Below are 23,790 nucleotides of genomic sequence, written 5' to 3'. Positions count from 1 at the left end.
GGCTGCAAAGGTGTTGGTGCACTGATGGACCAATATAAACACCACAGGTGAAGCATAAACATGTCCACTGCCCCCATCTATAGCTGGCCATAACAGTAAGTAGCATTGGAAGGCTAAAGCAGATAACAACAAAAACCTGGGGAATGCCCAGGGAAAAACCAAGCCTACTTACCGACCAGCTTGCAGAGAACCAATTAACCTGTCTACAGTATGCGTTAAAAACAGGGGTTCGGTCCGCACGCATTTGCAAACGCATGCGTGAGCCACAGAGCCGCGCCAAGGCACCCTGCAATATCTGTGGTCCTAACACTAAACAATGAGCGTCCCCACAGTGGAGGCACATGCATTTTAATGGATAGACAGGGGCAGGTGAACTGAAGGGAAGCCACCCCTCCTTTAAAGGTACAAGAGCACACCAAGCACCCAGCATGTAGCACAATGGCTGCAAAGGTGTTGGTGCACTGATGGACCAATATAAACACCACAGGTGAAGCATAAACATGTCCACTGCCCCCATCTATAGCTGGCCATAACAGTAAGTAGCATTGGAAGGCTAAAGCAGATAACAACAAAAACCTGGGGAATGCCCAGGGAAAAACCAAGCCTACTTACCGACCAGCTTGCAGAGAACCAATTAACCTGTCTACAGTATGCGTTAAAAACAGGGGTTCGGTCCGCACGCATTTGCAAACGCATGCGTGAGCCACAGAGCCGCGCCAAGGCACCCTGCAATATCTGTGGTCCTAACACTAAACAATGAGCGTCCCCACAGTGGAGGCACATGCATTTTAATGGATAGACAGGGGCAGGTGAACTGAAGGGAAGCCACCCCTCCTTTAAAGGTACAAGAGCACACCAAGCACCCAGCATGTAGCACAATGGCTGCAAAGGTGTTGGTGCACTGATGGACCAATATAAACACCACAGGTGAAGCATAAACATGTCCACTGCCCCCATCTATAGCTGGCCATAACAGTAAGTAGCATTGGAAGGCTAAAGCAGATAACAACAAAAACCTGGGGAATGCCCAGGGAAAAACCAAGCCTACTTACCGACCAGCTTGCAGAGAACCAATTAACCTGTCTACAGTATGCGTTAAAAACAGGGGTTCGGTCCGCACGCATTTGCAAACGCATGCGTGAGCCACAGAGCCGCGCCAAGGCACCCTGCAATATCTGTGGTCCTAACACTAAACAATGAGCGTCCCCACAGTGGAGGCACATGCATTTTAATGGATAGACAGGGGCAGGTGAACTGAAGGGAAGCCACCCCTCCTTTAAAGGTACAAGAGCACACCAAGCAATCAAAATGCAGGTTAGGATGAAGGAAAAAAGCTGGGACAGCCGCACTCCAAAAAAACTCCTCCTTTAATTAAAAATCACAAAATACATGCCACAGCAAAAAACAGCACAACAAAAGAAAAGCTGACGTTTCGCACTATGCCTTAGTGCTTCTTCATAGCTATGAAGAAGCACTAAGGCATAGTGCGAAACGTCAGCTTTTCTTTTGTTGTGCTGTTTTTTGCTGTGGCATATATTTTGTGATTTTTAATTAAAGGAGGAGTTTTTTTGGAGTGCGGCTGTCCCAGCTTTTTTCCTTCATTCTAAGTGACTAAGGCCTGTCGGACTCAGTAATTTCCACCATGCTAAGGGCACGGAAGTCATCTTCTCGGAAGATCTATCATTGCACGTGGAAGGCCTACAGCTCTATGTGTGAGGAGATGGAGTGGCGTCTACGGGCTTATTCGGTTTGCAGTATCCTGCTGTTTTTACAGCGTGGAGTGGATCAAAAACTTGCCCTAAGTACCATTAAGGGGCAGTTTTCAGCCTTGGCTGTTTTCTTTCAATGGCCCTTGACGACTCATCCACTGGTGAGTACGTTTGTGCAAGGGGTTCAACATGTGGCCCCTCCGCTTCGTCCACCACTACCTCCATGGGATTTGAATCTGGTGCTCTCGGTACTTCAGAGAGATTCCCCTTTTGACGCTCTCTCAGAAGGTTGCCTTTCTGGAGGCTATTACATCAGTCAGGAGGGTTTGTGAACTGGCAGCCTGGTCTTGCAAGTCTCCCTACTTGATCCTCCACAAGGATAAGGCGGTGCTACGCCCACAGCCTTCGTTCCTTTCGAAGGTTGTTTCGGCTTTTCATCTAAATGAGGACATTGTGCTTCCATTCTTGTGTCCTCCGCTGTTGCATCCCATTGAGGTTGCTTTGCATTCCTTGGATGTGGTCTGAGCTCTGCGGGTGTATCTGTCTGTCACGACTCCGTTTCGGAGGTCGGACTCACTGTTTGTATTGGTGACTAGTCCAAAGAAAGGCCTGACGGTCTCGTCGGCCACCGTTTCTCAGTGGATCAGACAGATCGTGATTCAGGCTTATGCCCTACAGGAGTGGGCGCCTCCCCTCCCTGTCACGGCGCATTCGACCAGGGCAATAGGTGCCTCCCGACATCAAACGTCTGTCTCACAGGTGTGTAAGGCGGCGACCTAGTCGTCCGTTCACACTTTCACAAGGTTGATGTACATTCATCTGCGGATGCTTGCTTCGACTGCAAAGTTTTGCAGGTGGCTGTTTATGGTTGTAACGCCTCCAGGGAGGAGCACTGTTTGTTTTGGGTGGAAGTTTTTTTGCTTGCTGTGCCCACCCCTCTTCTTTTTTTTTTTTTTACACTGCTTGGGGACGTCCCTACTGTAAAGAATAAAAGAGGCTGTGTCCGTCCATGAACGAAAGAGAAAAATAGGATTTTTTTAATACAGCTTACCTGTAAAATCCTTTTCTTGGGAATACATCACGGGACACAGAGCCTTAATTACTTAATGTGTGATTGGACACTGGCAAACCCAATTAAAATGGAGTTCCTCCCCTATATAATCCCTCCCAAATGGAGAGTACCTCAGTTTTGTAGCAAAGCAATAAGTGTTAACTCCAAAGAGGGGTGGGAGCTCTGTGTCCCGTGATGTATTCCCAAGAAAAGGATTTTACAGGTAAGCTGTTTTAATAAATGCAATTTTCTTGATCATACATCACGGGACACAGAGCCTTAATTACTTAATGGGATGTCCCATAGCAATGCTAAAATTTAGGGGAGGGAGACACAGATCAGAATAAGACCGCCATCGGGCCAGAGGATCTATACTGCTGCCTGCAGCACACTACGCCCGAAGGCGGCATCCTCGTACCCTCTCGCATCTACCTGGTAGAATTAAGTAAATGTATGGACTGAAGACCAAGTAGCAGCCTTACAGGTCTGAGCCAGGGAGGCCTGGTCATACACTGCCGATGAAGCACCAACTGCTCTAGTCGAGTGCGCTTTCACCCGAAAAGGAGGCATCTTTTTTTTAAACCATAGGCCTGAATAATGACTTGTCGAATCCAACTTGTAATAGTGGATTTTGACGCTGCCTGGCCCTTCCTTGGGCCTTGTGGCAGAATAAACAGACAATCAGTCTTCCTTATCTGAACTGTAGCTTGCAGATAAACCTTTACTGCTCTTGCAACATCTAGAGAGTGTAGACTCTCTTCCTCCGCAGACTGCGGAGCTGGAAAAAAAAGATGGTAGGACTATATCTTGATTCAGATGGAATCCTGAAACCACCTTAGGTAAGAAAGTTAGGTGAGGACGTAGCACCACCTTGTCATCATGAATAATCATATACGGTTCTTTACACGAAAGAGCCACCAATTCCTATACCCTCCTTGCTGAGGATATGGCTACAAGAAAAAACAGTTTCTTTGTCAAAAGACTTTTAGAAACCTGGTGTAAAGGTTCAAAAGGTAGTTTATGTAGGTAATACCAAATTCAAATCCCATGGGCACACATGAGACTTAATGGGCAGATTCAGGCGTAGTGCTCCCTGAACAAAGGCCCGGACTAGGGAATGAGAGGCAAGCAGTTTTTTAAAGAAAACCGACAAGGCTCCTTGATAGTGCTTAACGCCAACTTTATATTTAAGCCCAACTCAAGAAAGGCAAGAATCCTATTAATGTCATACTTCCTAGGATGTGACTTTCTGGGTTTACACCAGAAAACATATGCCTTCCAGATTCTGTAGTAGATGAGACTGAAGGCCGGCTTCCTAGCATTAACCAGAGTGGATAGGACTAGCCCTGAGAGCCCACGTTTCATCAGAATGTGGGTCTCAACAGCCAAACCCTCAAATTTTGACTTTGTAGGGCAGGATGGAATATTGGACCTTGTGACAGTAGGTCTGAGCGTAGTGGAAGAACTCAAGGTCTTCCTACTGCCATCTTTACGATTTCTGCAAACCAGGGTCTCCTGGGCCAAGCCAAGGTGACCAAAATCACGGATTTTTCTTCCCTCTTGACTCGCTGAAGGAATCGTGGGAGAAGCGGAACTGGAGGGAATGCATGAGAGTGTCAGGGCATCTGACCCTTGGGTACAGGGATCTCTTGTTCTTGAAATAAAGCTGTCAAGCTTTGCATTGAACCTGGAAGCCAACAGGTCCACCTCTGGGGTACACCATTTCTGACATATGATTTGAAACATGTCGGGGTGTAGAGACCATTCTCCTGGACTCAGCTGCTAGCGGCTTAAAAAATCCGCCTGCCAATTCTCTACCCCTGGAATTAAGACTGCAGATAGGCGAGGAATATGCCTTTCTGCCCAGGCCAGGATGTGATTCACCTATTTGAGCATCCAGACTTCTGGTGCCTCCACGGCTGTAGCATTGTCGGACTGAATCCAAACAGGCCAACCTGCAGTCTGTAAGACCAAACTTTGAGGGCCAGATGAATTGCCCAAATCCCCAGAATGTTGATGGTAGGAGCTTTTTGGCTCCGGGCCACTTCCCCTGGGCAGATTCTTCTTCTAAAACTGCCCCCCAGCCAAGAAGGCTGGTGTCTGTGGTCACCACTTTCCAGGTAACCGGAGTGAAGGGTTTTTCTTCTGACAGATTTTGCGGGAGCAACCACCAATTGAGGCTCTGGCGAACTTTTGGAGATAAGATCATAGGCAGATCCAGGACCTGAACATCTCTGTTCCAAGCTGACAGAATTCTGCCCTGTAACGACCTTAAGTGAAACTGGGCGTAAGGGACAGCCTCGAATAAGGCTACCATATTTCCCAATAACTTTATGCATAGACGGATGGAAGGTCTTCTTTTTGCCTTTATCAGTTGGACCAAGTCTCCTATGGCTTTTGGCTTGGGAAGTAATACCTTTCTTTAGGATGTGTCTATAATCATGCCCAAATACTCCAGCCTTCCTTTGAGGCTGCAAGGACGATTTTTCCAGATTGAGGACCCAGCCGAGGTACTCTAAATATTCCACTGTGCTATGCACATTGTGGCCCAAGCGTGCGGCGGACTGATCTATGATCAATAGATCGTCCAGGTAGGCTGTTACAGCTATGCCTCATGCCCTTAGCCTTGCTAGGGCCGGGGCCAGTATTTTTGTGAACACTCAAGGTGCTGTAGCCAGCCCGAAAGGAAGGGCCACAAACTGAAAGTGGCGCTGATCCACCGCAAACCTTAGAAATCTTTGGTGAGCGGGGAATATTGGCACATGTACATATGCATCTCTGATGTCTGTTGATGCCAGGAATTCTCCCTGAAGGGTGGAAACAACTGAACAGACAGACTCCATGCGAAAGGAGAAAATGTTCAGAAACTGATTCAGGCTTTTCAGATCTAGGATAGGTCTGACATCCCCGTTTGTTTTTGGAACCATGAAAAGGTTTGAATAGAATCCTGATCCTCTGGGGCTAACTCCATCATTACCCCTTGGGACAACAGGTGTTCCAAGGCCAATAGTAAAGGCCTCAGAAAATGGGGTGGCGGAAGTTCTCTGAATTCTAGCTTGTAGCCTGAGGACACTGGGGAGATGACCCATTTGTCCTGAACTTCGTTCCGCCAGGCATTTGCAAATTGCAGCAGCCTTCCCCCCACTTGGCCAAGCAGGGGCATCCCTTCATAGGGAAGTTTTGGGGGTCTGCTTGTATTTTGAACCCCAAGTCCTTTTCTGCCCTTGGGCTTGGCTCTGGGCCTTTCCCCTAGTGTTAGACTGGGGATGACTTCGCCACGGCCTAGAAAATGAAGTTCCAGGGGCTGGAGAAAGAGAACATTTAAATTAAGGACGTTTACTCTTCTTAACCGGAAACAGAGTAGACTTGCCTCCGGTAATCTTTTGGATGTATTTATCCAGGTCATACCCAAACAGGCGTCCCCCCCCACCCCCCAAAAGGGAATGCTGCCAAATATTTCTTGCAAGAAACATCGGCCTCTCAATGTTTTAACCAAAGGGACCTGCACATGTGTACCTGCAGGAGATTCAAGCGGGATGCTTGCTGAACATAATCGCATCAATCGCAAAACACAAGGCCTTAGGAAGGTCCTCATAAACCTCAATCTCCTCTGTAGGGAGGAGGTTAATCATCTGCTTAATTTGTTCCTTGAGGAACTGACATACACCAATGGCTGCAACTGCAGGTTGTACTACAGCCCCAGCCATGGCAGATGAGGCTTTTACTAGGGACTCCAGCTTTTTATCATTGGATGCTTAAAACCCTGCGCATTGTCTATAGCAGTGTTTCTCAACTCCAGTCCTCGGGACGCACCAACAGGTCTTGTTTTCAGGCTTTCCATTATTGTGCACAGGTGATTTTATCAGTTTCACTGCCTTAGTAATTACCACAGCAGTTTGATCTGAGGGAAATCCTGAAAACATGACCTGTTGGTGCGCCTCGAGGACTGGAGTTGAGAAACACTGGTCTATAGGACAGGTCAGGTTTTTGTTTGCACAAGAAATAGCTGCATCTATAGCAGGTACCCCCCATTTCTTACTGAAACCTTCCTCCATAGGAAAAGGAGGGAAAACTGCCTAGGAGAAAACCGTTTATCTGGGTGAACCCAGTCATCATACATAAGTTTATCCAGCAAAGGAAGAACTGGAAAGGAGCATGCAGCCTGTGGGGTTTTCTGAGATCCTAATCAGGAAACAGAGGACCTAGAAGCTTCAACAGGAGGCAATTTGTAAGTGGCACGCTCCATCTCTGCATAATATTGCACCTGCATTTTTATGGACTGAGAGGTAGCAGGAATCCTTTCATCCTCTGAGTCCTCAGACTGCACATGATCCTCATCTCCAAAAAGGGATTTTTCACCCTCAAAAGGCTCATCTGATGAGAGAACCAGAGCAGATGAAGGGGATCTACACCATTTTCTTCTATCTTTCAAGAAGGTTGCAATAATAGTAGCAATCCTTAATTCTAAGCCATCAAAAGCAACTTTTAAAGCGTCTTCAGTGACGTATACAGGAGCTGCCATAGGAGAAGCTGCAAAACCAGACAGGGGCTCATCCTGTGAGGCTGACAGAGGGGGATGGTAAACTGCAGGAAAGCTCAGAATCCTTAGCCGTACGTGGGGATTTTCTGGTGTCTCTTTTACTAGCCCTTGAACCTCTTCTCGGGGACATAGTCCTTACTGCAAAGCAAAGGTACTATCCACAAAATAAATGCAATCACTGTTGTGTTATAGTCTTACAATACACAAAATAACATCTCACTGCACAACCTGGTGCCGAGCAGGAGTCTTCGGTTTGCCTGGTTCAATCCACACGGATGCTTACAACCCACAGCTCTGTATCCATACCGCTTTACAGAAGGCTTCTGGCGTGCTGGGCTTTTAAACCAGCCTCTTGGTGCCTGCACACAGGTGTTCCTCGTTTGCGCATGGGCACTAGCAACCACGGCCCTCCCCTATCCATGTCTCACTAAGACAGATAAAATCGCGCTCCCTGCGTGTGCACCGATGTCATAGCGACGCGCTGGAGAACAAGGAAAGGAGGGAAAGATTACTGGGGGCATCATTGTGGGACCTCTGTATGCGTTTTTGTGGCAGAGCCTGCAGCGGAAGGAGGTGAGTGGTGTTAAAATTGACCGACCTCACTCAGCTTGTCCTGGACGGCTATGTAAGAATACACCAGGTATGCACTTACTCCTTCCAGTGGCGAAAACCAGAAAAGACATCCTTACTCACAGAAGATAAATATAAAATTTAAATTATCCTCTTCTTGCCTTATCCACGCCGCAGGAAAAGCTACTAAAAGTAGTTCAAGCTTTCACCCATCACGGTGGGCAAGTTGTGCCAACCTTCAGGTTTATCAAGGGTTCCATTAGAGAAACCTCATACCTGGACCTGTAGAAGACTCTGCCAGAAACCTTTCGTGCCACAGTTGTATTAGTATGCTAAAGTCTGGATCCCAGACCTCCACAGAGAGACATTACAGTCAAACCTTGTTTCTTCATCACACAAGGCCTTGGTACCACCCATCTTAGGCTTTCGATATCGGCATTAGGTATGGATCCGGTTATAGCTCCTAGGTCTCCGCAGACAGACCATCAAAAGAGCACTTTCATCTTAGCACAAGTTGAACGTGACCAACCACCTTAAACACTGGCGAAAAAACTGAGGTACTCTCCATTTGGGAGGGGTTATATAGGGGAGAAATTCCATTTTAATTTGCGTTTGTGTCCAATCACCTGTGGTGACTACATAACCCATTAAGTAATTAAGGCTCTGTGTCCCGTGATGTATGATCAAGACATAGAATAGTACTCACCGTAAAATCCTTTTCTCTGAAGTTCATGGACGGACACAGCACCCACCCCTCCTTTTTATGTTTGTACTGCTATTTTACGAACTGAGCTGCTGACTGCAGGGTGAGGGGTTATAGCCAGAGGGACCACCCCCTGGGCAGCACTGTTCAGCTTTGCTGTTGTTACATGTTTTTTTAACTGTTTAGCATGTCCGCCTAGTCCTCTCCTGATAGACGGCATATAACCCTACTGTCAAGAATAAAGGAGCTGTGTCCGTCCATGAACTTCAGGGAAAAGGATTTTACTGCTGACAAAAGCAGCAGGATGAATTCTTTTTTTTAAATTCAATACTTTTTTTTTATTGTTTCCATACATATATAGCAGAGAAAGAAAAAATACAAATCCATATTCTATATTCAGTGCATTATATGTGCATACAAAAAATTAATTGCATAGGTTAAAAATTTCCTTCAATCCCATTCCCAACCCTCCCTCCCTCCCTCCTATCTTACTTTTAAAGTGCATACACGTTTTTTGGTTCTGTTCCTTTCCTTAGATTATTCTTTACCTAACTTTCCCTGATTAAAGTGAGCGGCCTATTTTACGAAACCAGTGCTCCCATATTGCTTTAAATTTTTTGAGGTTACCCCTTCTAATCCATGTTCCCCTTTCCTTCCCAATTGTGCTATTCATTACGTTAAACCATTCCTCTACTGTGGGTGGATTTTGTGCTTGCCATTTTAGTGCGATCAATTTCCTCGCCTGGAACATCTTATAACTGCTACTAATATATCCCTCTGCCCCATTCCCTCCTCAATGCATCCTAATAGACAAACCCTGGCTTCAAGTTCCAGAGTGGTTCCAAAGGTTGCATTTATAATGTCCAGAATCTTAGCCCAATATCTATGCAGTTTTGGGCATTTCCACATCATGTGGATGAGGTCCCCTGTATTTTGACATCTGGGACATTTGTCATCTGACTTCCATCCAAATCCATATAATTTCTTGGGGGTATAGTAGACCCTGTGGAGGAGAAACAAGTGAGAAACCCGTTGTGAGGGGGCTAATGAAACCACTGTCCCTAGTTCCAGTATCCTGTCCCATTGGTCATTTGTTATGAGTCCAATATCCTCCTCCCACCTCTGTTTCTTCTTGCTCAGCTTCTCTTTTCCTATTAACTGATCGCTGATCCGTTCGTACAATTCTGATATAAGACCTTTCAAGACCCCCGTCTTGATTAGTCTTTGGAGATGCGTGAGCTTTTGCCATCTTACCGGCTGTAATTTAAATTGGGCTTGTAATGCGTGTCTAACCTGCAAATAGGCAAAAAACATAGAATTTGGGATGCCATATTCCCGACTTAGCTCTGAGAAGGGTTTTAATGTGCAGTCTGTATAGAGTTGTGCCACTCTGGTTATCCCACGTTTATCCCATTCTTTTAATTTTCCCATGGCCAAAATTTCTTTTAAATTATTATTTTCCCATAGTGGGGAGTATTCTGTTAATCCTTTATAGCCCAAGGCAAGTTTTCCCACTTGCCATATTCTTACCATCATCTTTACTGTTGGACTTTTTACCGAGAAAGAGTTGGCCTCTAAGGTCTCTATTACCGATCTATTAGGAGACCCTCTTAGTATCATTTTCCCACTTGCATTACCTCCCCCCTCTATGCTACACCCCCCCAAATGCTGCAACTGCGCCGCCAAAAAATAGCTATACTGATGCGGGACCGATAGCCCTCCTCTGTCTGTTGGCAGTTGCAGTGTTCGGAGACTGATCCTTGCCTTTCCCTTTTTCCAGATTAGGGTCCTAAAGAGGGTCTCTATCTTTTTAAACTATCGGTTATCAATCCACACTGGGGAGTTGTGAAGTATATACAGCAATTGTGGCATCCAGATCATTTTAATAAGGTTGCTACGTCCAGCCACCGACAGTGGCAAGTGTCCCCATACATCCGCTTTGCGTTTAAGTTTGCCCAAAAGTGGCACTAAATTATTATTTATAAATTGTTCTGGGTTACGTGTTACCACGATGCCCAAATACTCCATCTTCTCCCCAATTTTTAATTGCGGGATTCCTATACCATCCATATTGCTTACCGGATCCACTGGTAAGAGTGTTGATTTTTCCCAGTTTATCACTAGGCCCGAGAATCGTCCAAACGCTTCTACTGTTTGAACTGCAGTTTTAAGGGAGGTTGTAGAGTTGCCCAAGAAAAGGAGGATATCGTCCGCATATAGCGCGACTTTTTCCTCCTCTGCTCCTCTCTGGAACCCCTGTATTTCCTGTCTAGATCTAATAGCAGTTGCCAAGGGCTCAATTGCCAAGGCGAAAAGGAGAGGGGACAATGGACATCCCTGTCTCGTTCCCCTCTCCAATTCAAACGACTGTGAAACTTCATTATTTATTTTTATTTTAGCCTTTGGGGAATTATACAGTAGCTTTATCCATTTAATAAAGGATGGGCCAAACCCAAACTTCGCCAGAGTGTACCAGAGATAGTCCCACTCCAGACTATCAAAGGCCTTAGTGGCATCTAATGATAGGATAGATCTATCTCCCGCATTCTCCGTCGGGGTCTGTAGGTTTAGGTACAGCCTTCTTATGTTTATACTTGTGGACCAGTTTGGAATAAATCCAGACTGGTCTGGGTGTATTAATTTCTGAATAAATTTGTTTATTCTCGTTGCCAGTACCTTAGCCAAGATTTTTACATCTGAGCAGAGCAAAGATATAGGTCTGTAAGATGATGTATCTAGTTGATCCTTTCCTTCCTTCTGGAGCACTATAATAATTGCTTCTAGCATTGAAGTGGGTAGCCTTCCTCCTTCTATCGCAAAATTCAGCGTTTTTAGCAGTTCCGGGAGCAGCACCTCACCGTATTGCTTATAAATCTCTGCTGGTAGGCCATCCGGCCCTGGGGACTTTTGATTAGACAGTCCTTTAACTGCCTGTTGTAATTCCAGTAATGTAATTGGGGATTCCATAGCATTTCTATCCTCCTCTGATAGAACTGGGGTTCCTATTTCTCTAAAGAATTCTTCCATTTGCACTTTAGCTTCCCCCTTTTTTGATCTATATAGCTCTTTATAATATACTGCAAACGTGTCCACTATTACCGATGTTTCAGATGATATCCCACCTCCTACCGTCCTAACTGCGGGAATGTTAGAGGGCGCCGTATTAGTTTTCGCTAGGAGGGCCAGAGTATGGCCCACACTTTCCCCTTCAGAAAAAGCGCTCTGCTCCTGGAATAGGCGCTTATTTTCAACTTTCTTGTTGATCACCAGCTTATATTCCTGTTGCTTCTCCAACCATAACCGTTGTTTAGTCAATGTTGGTTTTTCCACATATTGCTTTTCTGCCTCTAGAACCTCTCCCCTGATTTTCTCCTCCCATTCCCTAGAGTTCCTCTTGATCTTAGTTACCTGCTGGATCAATATACCCCTAAGGAACGCCTTTAGGGCATCCCACACCACTCCCTCTGGTGCTGTCCCTGTGTTGAAATCCAGGAATTCCCTTAATTTGATACTAATTTCTTCTGATTTCCCTATCACTTCTAGCCAGAAGGGACTTATTTTCCAATTACTTGGAGGACGTTTTTTCCCTGTACTCAGTGACAGCACCAGAGGAGAGTGATCAGAAACCCCTCTTGGGTAGTAGGATATCTTACTAACTGCCTGTAGACTTGCACAGTTTCCCAGGGCCATGTCTATTCTTGATAATGTAGAATATGTACTTGAAAAGCAGGAGTACTGCCGCATATCTGGATATTTCACCCTCCAAATATCCCACCACCCAACCTCTTTCAAAAATTGACTTAGATGCCCTTCTCCTTCCCCTGGGCTCTGTGTACCCGGTGGAAATCTATCCATTGTTCTATTTAACACGTTATTTAAGTCTCCAACCACTAATACCGGAATATTTACCTTGTTTACCACAAATTCTGTTAATTTATACAAAACCTCCATCTTAAAGGGAGGAGGTATATAGATATTCGCCAATACATATGGTACCTTTTCTATCAAACAGTGCAAAAAAATATAGCGACCCAGTTCATCTATTCTAGACTCTATACATGCAAATGATACGCCTGTTTTTACCATTATGCTCACTCCTCTAGAGTAAGAAGAGTGGACAGAATGGTACTGGCTTTGATATTTTTTTTTATTGACCAATTTTAACTTTGTTTCTTTAGTCAAGTGGGTCTCTTGAATACATATTACTTCCACCCCATACCCCTCCAGAGTAGTGAAAATTGCGGCTTTTTTCACTGGGTCCCCCATCCCCCGCACATTCCAGGAGCCTATATTTATCATTTTAGGTCTCATACCCATCCAGGCATATCAAACAGAAAAAAGCCCTTAACATCATATATAAGAGAAAAAGAAAAAAGGAAGAAAGAAAAAAGAAAATTTGTATACAATTTTTCAATATACCTAGGGAAAAAAAGCATTTAAATGTACCTTCAAGTACATTTCCTTCTCTTGTGCTTAATAAGTGATACGTGATACCTGTGCTTTGATATAATTTTGCCCCCCCTCCCCCCTCCCCTCCCTCCCCCCTTGCCTATCTAGGCCAACCCTTAGGGCTATACCTGTGACCTCTTCCTTCCATCCTTCCCTTACATTACCCTTATCACCCATATCTGTCGTGGTCCCGCGCGAACACCTCCCCAACACCCGCTCCAAAAAAAAAAAAGATTGTGTATATATATATATATATATATATATATATATATATATATATACATACACATATATATATATATATATATATATATATATATATATATATATAAAAAGAGAAAAATGTGTATATCTAAATAAAAGAAAAAAAAAAAAATTAAATTCCCCTTCTCCCCCCACAAGTAGTGGGTTTCTTATTTCTTATTTAATGTGCACACATATTAACGTGTGAATATAAATATATATTCCTTTCCGTCCCCCCCAGCTTCCCCCTACCCCATTATATGTCTATCCATATCCTAACTTCTATTTTTAGTATTAATTTTTAATATGTGTTTAAAGTGCATTTGCTTTTCTATTCCTTTCCTCCTTGGTATTTCAAAAAATAATTCCTTCCTATTCCAAAAACCCCCCCCAAAAAAATAAAAATAAAATCCCTAACCCCTTCCCCTCCCCCCCCCCCCCCAAAAAAAAAAACTTGATCAGTCAAGTTATTCAGTGACCCCCTACATGCGTTTATGGCGCTTAATATCTCCTTCAATGTTGGCTCTTCCTCCCGCCTGGGGTCGTCTACTGTATTTGCTGAGGAGACTTCTACAAAAGTTTTTGCTGATGCCATTGCACCCCCCCCCCCCTTGGGGCTCCACCACCAGGTTTTTTTTTATTTTGGGAACTGATGAGCCTTGCCCACCACTTTTCCTATCTGTTGCTGTCCCTATTTGATTTTTAACCTGTGTTTGTGGGTGCTGAGCCACTTTTCCAGGTGACTTTACCAAAGTATGCGAAGACTGTTCCAATTTAGCTGCCGCCACCGCTGCAGCCACCTGCGCTGGTTTCTCCTTATCCTTAGCCGCACGTGTTATTTGAGGGCATCCACTCTCCTGGTTAGACTGTCCCTTTTTTGTGGTTGCTGCCATTCTTCAGAGAGATAGGGCCAAAAAAAAAAAAAAAAAAAAGGAAAAGAACGTTTTTCCCCCTTTTTCTTTAATAGTGTTCCTGGTATACCAATCCACTCAAAAATAATCACCAACGGTCACCAGTCAATGCTCAGTGTACCCTCAAACAAAATACTTTAGTGGCTCTTATTTTAGGCTGTTTCTACTACTGCTACTGTGCTTACACAAGTTCCCTCCAGTCCTGTGCACTGTTGCCTGCTACTTCAAGTAGCTTTTTTGAGAGCCATCAACAGGAGAGAAAAAAACGAGAGAGGCATAAGTATCAGCTCAGCAATAGCGCTAGCATTCCATCGACATTTTAGTTCCAGTAACATTTATTTTACAATCCGTTACTCACGTGACCTGTCCAAGGAGAAGTGAAAGTCCCGGTGTCCTAGAGTATTTATATTGGATCTCATAGGGACAGAGCAGAGCGGGGGAGAAATCTGGATTTCAATACCTTTTGTGCTTTCAATAAAAAGTATTTTTACAAACTGAAGCCAAAAATAAGAAGGATCAGGCAAATATTTCAACAGCAGTGTCTTTTTTTTTTCCCCTCCTCCACTCAGAGCACAGAGCACACTATCAGCGCTCAGCTGGTTCAACAAAATACTGTGAGAAGAGGGGACATGCACAGCTACTCCCTGGCTGTACACTCACTCCTCCGTCCAGATTAGCTATGCTGTGCTGTGCAGTGTAGGATCTCTGCTATTATTAGTGAGATGAAAGAGTCTCTGTGCAGAGGGGGGGGGAGACTAGTACGGAGCTGCTAGTCACCTGATCTCCCAGCTGAGAATGCAGAGTGCAGAGGATACAGACAGGATTCCCCTCAGACGCCGCACGAAGGAGGGGGAACCCAGCTGGGTTCTGACGGCTCCTCGGCTCCACGATGTCAACAGCTGCTGCTGTAGAAAGGCATTGGAGTAGGTAAGATTTTAGCCGTCCACTGTGCTATCCTGTGCGGTGTAGGATGCACGCTGCTCGGGCATTGAAAGGAGGACTCCCACGCAGAGGGGGAGGGGGGGGCTGGAGCGAGGCAGCTCGAGCTCACACGGACATCTCACTCCTCACACACTCACACCTTGCACATCCGGTCACACCCTCCACCGCAAAAAAAAGCAGGATGAATTCTGAAGTGTTTCGGGCAACATTACCTGCTCACATTCAGTCAAATGCTTCAGAACTCATCAGACGCAACTTCACAGTGCAGATGGACAATGACTCGAAGCATACTGTGAAAGCAACCAAAGAGTTTTTTAAGGGAAATAAGTGAAATGTTATGCAACGGCTAAGTCAATCACCTGACCTGAATCCGTTTGAGCATGCATTTCACTTGCTGAAGACAACATTGAAGGAAAAATGCCCCAAGAACAAGCAGGATCTGAAGACAGTTGCAGTAGAGGCCTGGCAGAGCATCACCAGGGATGAAACCCAGCGTCTGGTGATGTCTATGCATTCCAGACTTCAGGCTGTAATTGACTGTAAAGGATTTGCAACCAAGTATTAAAAAGTGAAAGTTTGATTAATGATTGTTAATCTGTCCCATTACTTTTGGTCCCTTAAAAAGTGGGAGGCACAAATACAAACTGTTGTAATTCCTACACCGTTCACCTGATTTGGATGTAAATACCCTCAAACTAAAGTCTGCAGTTAAAGCACATCTTGTTCGTTTAATTTCAAATCCATTGTGGTGGTGTATAGAGCCAAAAAGATTAGAATTGTGTCAATGTCCCAATATTTATGGACCTGATTGTATCCATCCCTCCCACCCAGTGTCCATCTATCTATCTACTTACCTGTGTGTCCATTTATCTGTCTGTCTTTATCTATCTGTAGTCCCTATTGCGGGCGAGTGACCCGGGGGAAGGGGGGTTGGTTAGGGCTTTGTTTGCGCCCCCCCCCAACAAAATGGAGTACCCCAGCCGCCACTGTCTATATGAAACCCTCAAATCAGAAAGCCACCACAAGCTATCCACCGGAGCAGTAGATAAATATCCTTAAAAATAGCAGCCTCCGCCCAGGCGAACAGCTCGGAGGTCGGGTCAGCCGCCAGTCTGACCATGCCAGCATCCGGGACCATATTAAAATCCCCAAATATTAGAACATTATCAGTAGAATAGGTCACAATTTTTGCCACCAGTTGATTGAGCAATCTTATAGAGGCAGGAGAACATATCGGCCATCTGAGTCCAACTCCAGTGCCAGCAAACAGAAGAGAAATGATTTTTGGATCAGAATACTAACCCTGCGGGAATAGTTGGAATAAAAGGAGTGATAATAATGTCCCACCCAGGTATTTTTTAAACTAATGCCCCGTACACACGATCGGAAATTCCGACAGAAAATTCTGACCGTGTGTATGCTCCATCTGACTTTTGCTGTCGAAATTTCATCCAACAAAAGATTGAGAGCTGGTTCTCAAATTTTCAGACGGAAAAAAATTCCTATCGGAAAATCTGATCATCTGTAGCAATTCCGTTGCATGCTCGGAAACAATTTGATGCATGCTCGGAAGCATTGAACTTCATTTTCTTGGCTCGTCGTAGCGTTGTACGTCACCGCGTTCTTGACGGTCAAAAGTTCAGAGAACTTTTGTGTGACTGTGTGTATGCAAGCCAAGCTTGAGCGAAATTCCGTCTGAAAAACCATCTAAGGTTTTTCCGACGGAAAATCCGATCGTGTGTATGCGGCATAAGAAAATTTGCCACCTACCAGGTGTGTCTCTTTGAGGGCTAGAAGACTTGTACAATTAGTTATAGGGTTCTAGGCAGAGACATAAATGGTGGCAGGCCTAGTAGTAAAACTCAGACCACCACATATACATGTCAGTACAAGGAATAGCAAAATGATTCTTGAGATAAAACACAAGTTAATAAATGGACCAAAAAAAGACTTCCCCAACCAAACCCCCAGCTCCAACACCGGGAGGTCTCAAACCCATCCACAACAAAGGCAGAATCCCCTACTAGGGGATACCGTGACATCTGCAAGTAAGCAAACAACCACAGGTTATGCTTCAAACAGGAGCCTTGAGCTAAAGGCAGGTGCAGTTTCCTGGAAGCAGAAAACTTGCAGTCCATGAAAAAAATCTAAAGGAATACTAAAGGCAAGGTCTAACAAGGCAAAGGAAGGATCAGACAAGAACAATCTCTTTATACACAGACACTCAGTACTGCTTGTTTGGAAACTCCCTATTGGAGGTTGTCTGTAAACTCTGTATTGGAAGAGCCTGAGCAAATCATGAGACAGCAGCAAATGACTGTGTGAGAGGAGATAAAAAGCCAGAGGGACTAGACCAGAGACTTTTTGCCTGCACCCCATCAGAGCATCTGCATTCTATGTGTGTGTGGAATTGCGGCCTACCAAGGGACACGCAGTCTGCAGCTCCAGCCCAGAGGAACAGATTGTTCATGCAGCTCCAGTCCAGAGGAACAGACTGTCCATGCTAAAGAAGGACACCCTGCAACAGCTTAAGGACTGAATGCCACTGTGACACACCTGCATCTAAGATCGATCAATCACTCAGGAAAAGACCGCTGACTGTGTACAGGATTTGGTGAGGGGGCTTTGCCCAGAAACATTTAATGCTTTTAATAGAATACCACATCCAAGTATTGTCCACAAAGCTCCTATATTGCCGGTAAAGATAATAAAACGCAAAGCTTTGCCTCCAGGATATTACTGCGGTTGCTCTTAAAGGGGACACACCACGGGTATTGATATCATTTCTCTTCCGTTCATGGATGGACACAGCAGCCTTTGGCCCAGATTCTCAAAAGTTACGCCGGCGTATCTCGAGATGCGCGGCGTAAGTGTATATACACGCCGGCGTATCTATGCGCCGTACCCACAGAACCAGATACGCCTGAAAATAGTCTTCTTCCGACCGACGTAACTTTTCTACGCCGGCGTATGCGTGGGCGCATATTTACGCTGGGCGCATCTGGCGCTCACATTGATTTTGTATTCAAATATGCAAATGAGGGGGGCGGAGCCAACGGCCGACATGTGAGCAGCGCTGGTCCGGAGCTCCGTGCAGGGCAGACGAATCCTGACTTAATCCTGGGCGACAGAGCAGCCAAACACCGCAGGCAGAGACATCCCCCGACTCCGGATCCTGTGCTGCCCATGTTGGGATGGTCAAATACGGCCGTGCACCGATGGCAACTCCGGAACAGCGCCCGGTCCACTTTGCCTGGAAGTCCCAAGATGGCGGCCGCCATGAGGCAGTGGGACAGGGCCCCAGCGCGGAAAGGCCTCCGGAGGACGAATGGCCCTCACTGTCAGACACCCAGGTGAGCCAGCTACCTCCCAGAACTAAGGGGCTGAAACGGGGCACAAAGCAGGCCGGATCACAACCACAGGAGGGGGGTGATGAGGCTTCTGAAGCAGGAGGAGGGGAGCCCTCCCTGAAGCAGATTATGGAGGCCATATACACGTGCCAGACTACCCTCACTGACCACATTGATGGTATCAGGACTGAACTGTCGTTCCTTAAACATGACGTGCAAACCATCAGGGAGAGAGCTGGGGAAGCTGAGCAGAGAATTAGTGACCTGGAAGATGTGGTGCGCCCTTTGGAGAATAAACTGCAGAACGTTCACTGTGAGGTGGGGGCTCACACAGATAAGTTATGGGACATGGAAGACCGCCAGAGGAGGAATAACATACGTTTGGTAGGCTTCCCGGAGAAGGCAGAGGGCAAACAGCCGGAGGACTTCCTTGAGCTCTGGCTAAAAGATACCCTGGCTAACACTACTTTTTCCCGTCTGTTTGCTATTGAGAGGGCACACCGCATTCCGTCTAAACCCCCTCCACCAGGTGCCCATCCGCGTCCTATGATTGCACGTATCCTACACTTTAGAGATCGTGAAAATATTCTGAGGGCAGCTCGCACTGTAGGAGATCTCCAATTTAATGGGAACAGGATCTCTATTTATCCTGATTTCTCTGCAGCTACGCAGAAACAGAGAGCCAGTTTCCTGCATGTAAAAAAGAGACTGAGAGATATGCATATGGCCTACAGTATGATGTACCCTGCGAAGCTCAGAGTGGTCGACGAGGGCAAAGTGTGCTTCTTCAACTCCCCTACAGAGGCTTCAAGATGGTTGGACACTAAGGGGAGACCCAGTCCAAGACATGACCACTAACTGTATTACACAGGCTGGGCTCTTATTCTGGGCCGTTTGTTTCTGCCTGCGCTCTGTTTGATGCTGGGACGGGTGTGGTCAATCCCACTGCGACTGTTTGGCTCTGACACCTCGGTTTTCCTGAACCGAGCCCTGCCCGGATTCACCAGCACACTCTCTTTATTGGGTTTTTTTTTGTGTGGATTGGGGGTATTTTTTCCTCCCCCCCTTTTTTCTATTTTTTTGCTGGTTTTTTTTTCTATACGGAACTTTGAATTACTGAGTCCGTGTCAACGGCTATGTTAACATAGACTCCCTGGAGGGAGTAGGTGGTTGGGGGGTGAGACTGATATAATCCCCTGACAATTTGTTTGTTGAAGTTATGGGATACAGGCACTCGGCAGGTTGGGGCTGTGTGCAGGGTGGGGGGAGGGGTTCTATTTCTCTCTGTGAACTTGGGTCGTGTGTCGTTGTCTCTCTTTTGTTAAATCTCCACAGGTTGCTATGGTGGACCGCACCGGAGGGGTCCGGAGAAGCCCTGGGTATGCACCTGCGATCCGTTACTTTACAGGATGACGGGTAAGATAAATGTGATGTCCTGGAATGTCCGGGGTATGAATTCAAGGATTAAGCGTTCCCTTGTCTTTGACTTCATAAAGAGGTATAAACCCCATATTATCATGCTGCAGGAGACACATCTCCAAGGTTCTAAGGTATTGGCGTTGAAAAAGGCTAATGTGATGAGGGTAATACATGCTGAGTACTCTACGTACTCTAGAGGAGTGGCCATTCTAGTCACTAAGAAGGCGGCTGCACATATTTTACAGGTTAAGAGCGACCCGAAGGGGAGGTATGCTGTTCTTGTCTGTCAAATGTTCGGGATCTGCATGACGCTAGTGTGTGTATATGTCCCTCCCCCTTTTTCCTTCCAGGTACTTGAAGAAATCCTTACAGCTGCAATACAGGTGGCCCAGGGCCCACTACTACTGTTAGGAGATTTTAATGTGGTGTCAGATGGGTCACTCGATAGACATGGGAGTGTGACTGGTCCACGCCATACTCTTTCCGCCTGGTTGGACAGCTACGCCCTCACTGATGTGTGGCGGTGTCGCAACCCTGGGGTCAGAGAATACTCATGTCACTCGGGGACACATAGGACACTATCCAGAATTGATATGGTGCTGTCCTCTGTGGATGCATTACCTCTGGTTTCAGGGGTTAGATACCTCCCCAGAGCTCTCTCAGATCACTCACCTATGGAGGTCACGCTGACTTTAGGTGTACCTGCTGGGAGACGACTGTGGCGTATGAAAATGCAGTGGTTGGAGGAGGAATATGTGAAGATCAAATGTAAGACGGCTATTGATTTGTATTGGAGGGAGAATAGCTCCGGCACCTCGGTCCCGATTCAATGGGACGCTTTTAAAGCTACTTTGAGGGGGGTGTTTGCCAAGGAAACTAGGGACTTTGCAAGGGCCTTAAATTTAGATGTGAAGCAGGCTGAACAGGCTACTGTAACTGCAGAACGACAGTATATTCAGACCCCATCCCCGGATACCTATAGCTCATGGCAGGACTTAACAAGACAATATAAAATACTACTGACGGATCAGACTATGAAACTGCAACTGAAACAGGCTAGGTCCATTTTTGAGTTTGGGGACAAAAGTGGCCGTCTGCTGGCATTTTTGGCAAAACCCCTATATGCCCCTACATCGATATTGCAGATTAAACGCCCGACTGGGGAATTAGTGAGCGACTCTCAAGATATCCTGTCCACGTTCCGAGACTTTTATAATACGCTATACCAGTCCCAATCTAGCTCTACAGTTCAGGACGTCTCTTCCTATCTAGACGATATGACTCTCCCATCCCTGACGCAGGGTGAAAGTGCTGCCCTTGACAAACCCATAACATCAGAAGAGGTGGCTGGTGCCATTGCTTCTTTTAAACCGGGAAAGTCGCCAGGTTTGGATGGCCTCCCGGCCGAATGGTATCAGTTGCATAAAGAGAGCTTAATCCCACGCCTCCAAACGGTGTTTAGTGACGCAGAAAGGGAGGGCATATTACCAGAGTCGATGCGTGAAGCACTGATTGTGGTGATTCCGAAGCCGGGTAAGGACCCACTGGAGTGCGAGTCTTATCGGCCGATTTCTCTGATCAACACCGACGTTAAGGTGTTGGCAAAGATCTTGGCGGGTAGGCTGCAGTCGGTAATATTGAAATTAATCCACTCAGACCAAACCGGCTTTATACCGGGGAGGTGCACTCAGATGAATCTGAGGAGGTTATATGTCAATTTGCAAGTGTCCCATGCTAATTCTGGTCGGAGGGTGGTGGCATCACTGGACACAAAAAAGGCATTCGACTCTGTGGAGTGGACCTACCTTTTTCCCCTACTTCTAAAACTGGGCCTGGGACCGAGGTTTGTGAACTGGGTCAGGTTGCTCTATGCGGAGCCAAAGGCTAGTGTCGGGGTCAATGGCCTCGTTTCGGACTCGTTTCCGATCAGGCGGGGAACTAGGCAGGGTTGCCCCCTGTCACCACTTTTATTCGCACTAGCCATAGAACCCCTGGCGACTAGGCTCAGGGATCGGGCTAACATTGCTGGGCTGCTGGTCGGGGACCTGGAGGAACGTGTGTCACTATACGCGGACGATATGCTCTTATACTTGGGCGATCCCGAGAACTCCCTGACAACCGCGTTCTCCTTGATCCGAGAGTTCGGTGATTTCTCTGGATTCTGGATCAATTGGTCTAAGTCGGCGCTCTTTCCTCTGGATCCACAGCCAGATTTAGCTCTCCCCGCTCAGTTCCCCCTACAGGTGACAGACCGCTTTAAGTACTTAGGAATAACCGTAGAATTGCCTATAGAGAAATTTTCGAAGACAAACTTATGGCCAGTCATACGAGACTTCGAGGACAGGGTGAAAAAATGGAAGGACCTCCCGCTTACAATGCTGGGGAGAGCCAACCTGTTTAAAATGATCTTCCTCCCAAAATTCCTGTACATTCTCTCTAACGCCCCTGTAGGCATCCCCAGGAAGACCTTTAGATACATCGACTCCCTGCTGACCTCCTTTCTGTGGGGTGGTGGGGCAGTTCGGGTGGCGCTGGCTGTGCTACAGTTGCCGGTGGGGAGAGGAGGTCTGGCGGTCCCTGACCTTCGTCTATACTACCTGGCGTCGCAGCTGGTTCATGCCCACTGGCGTATGTTCCCCCAGCTGAACAATGCCGCTGTAGCGGTGGAGGCGGCTGTGGCAACCTCATATGAGACATTGCTGAACTTTTTTCACAGAGGGGAGGTCCCGACAACAGATGGAATGGTGATCCTTAGATCAGCCAAAGCGGTGCTTGAGATATGTAGGAAGCACACTTTGGACACCCCCCTGCACTTGTCCCCTAATGCTCCGCTGTGGTTTAACCCCAGATTAACGGACATCTTTCTACTGGAAGATGGACATAGGTGGGCCAAATTTGGCCTGGTTTACTTACATCAACTGTTTGACAGAGGGGAGTTGAAAACGTTTACGCACCTGAAAAGGGAATTGGGGGTACCCGAAACTTGGAGATTTCAGTACACAAGATTGAGACATGCAACTCAGGCGCAGCTTGGCACCGGGGTAGTGGTGTTAGAAAACACTAAGTTAGAATTATTATTGTTGAATCCTGAACATACCAAGTTAGTCTCTACCTACTATAATATGCTCATGAGTAAGATACGACCGAGAGAGGAAAAGACGAGACTTAAGTGGACTATGATAATACCAGAACTGACGGAACCCCAGTGGGAGGAAGTCCTAGTGTCATATCTCCCTACTGTGATCTCGGCAAGGGACAAACTGATACAGCTGCGATACCTGCATCAAATGTATTACACACCACACAGATTATATAGAATGGGCAGAAGAGAGAACCCTGTTTGTCATAAGTGCTTGGTGGCAGAGGGCACCTTTATGCATATGGTGTGGGACTGTAATAGGATTCGACCGTTTTGGTCGCAGGTTACGCAATTTATTGCAGACACTTTTGATCTCCCGAACATATGCAGCCCACTCCTGTGTCTCTTGGGTATTATAGAGGATGATATCATGAGTAACAATATGCGAATCTTCCTGAGACTGCTCTTTTACTATGCCAGGAAGCTCATTGTCTTGAACTGGATAAAGAGGGATTTCCTCACTATATCTGCCTGGAAGGGGTTAATCAATGCTAATATTACAATGTACAAAATGACCTATGAAGCGAGGGGAAGCAAGAAAAAATTTCATAAAGTGTGGGGTAGCTGGGTAGACTCCAGGGACACTAACTCTGGAGAGGTGTAAGGGAATATGTTTTCTCGTCCTCTATATACAATGTATGTGACGTATTGTGCAGCTCTGGTGCGGGCGGATCTGGGGAGATGGGGAGGCAACGACACACGACACTTGGGAGAGAGGGTTTTCTTTTTTTTTCTATGTGTTTGTTTATATGCCCTAGTTTTGT

Source organism: Rana temporaria, chromosome 7 (assembly GCF_905171775.1).
Source record: "Rana temporaria chromosome 7, aRanTem1.1, whole genome shotgun sequence".
Classification (NCBI taxonomy): Eukaryota; Metazoa; Chordata; class Amphibia; order Anura; family Ranidae; genus Rana; species Rana temporaria.
This window is presented reverse-complemented; position numbering follows the sequence as displayed.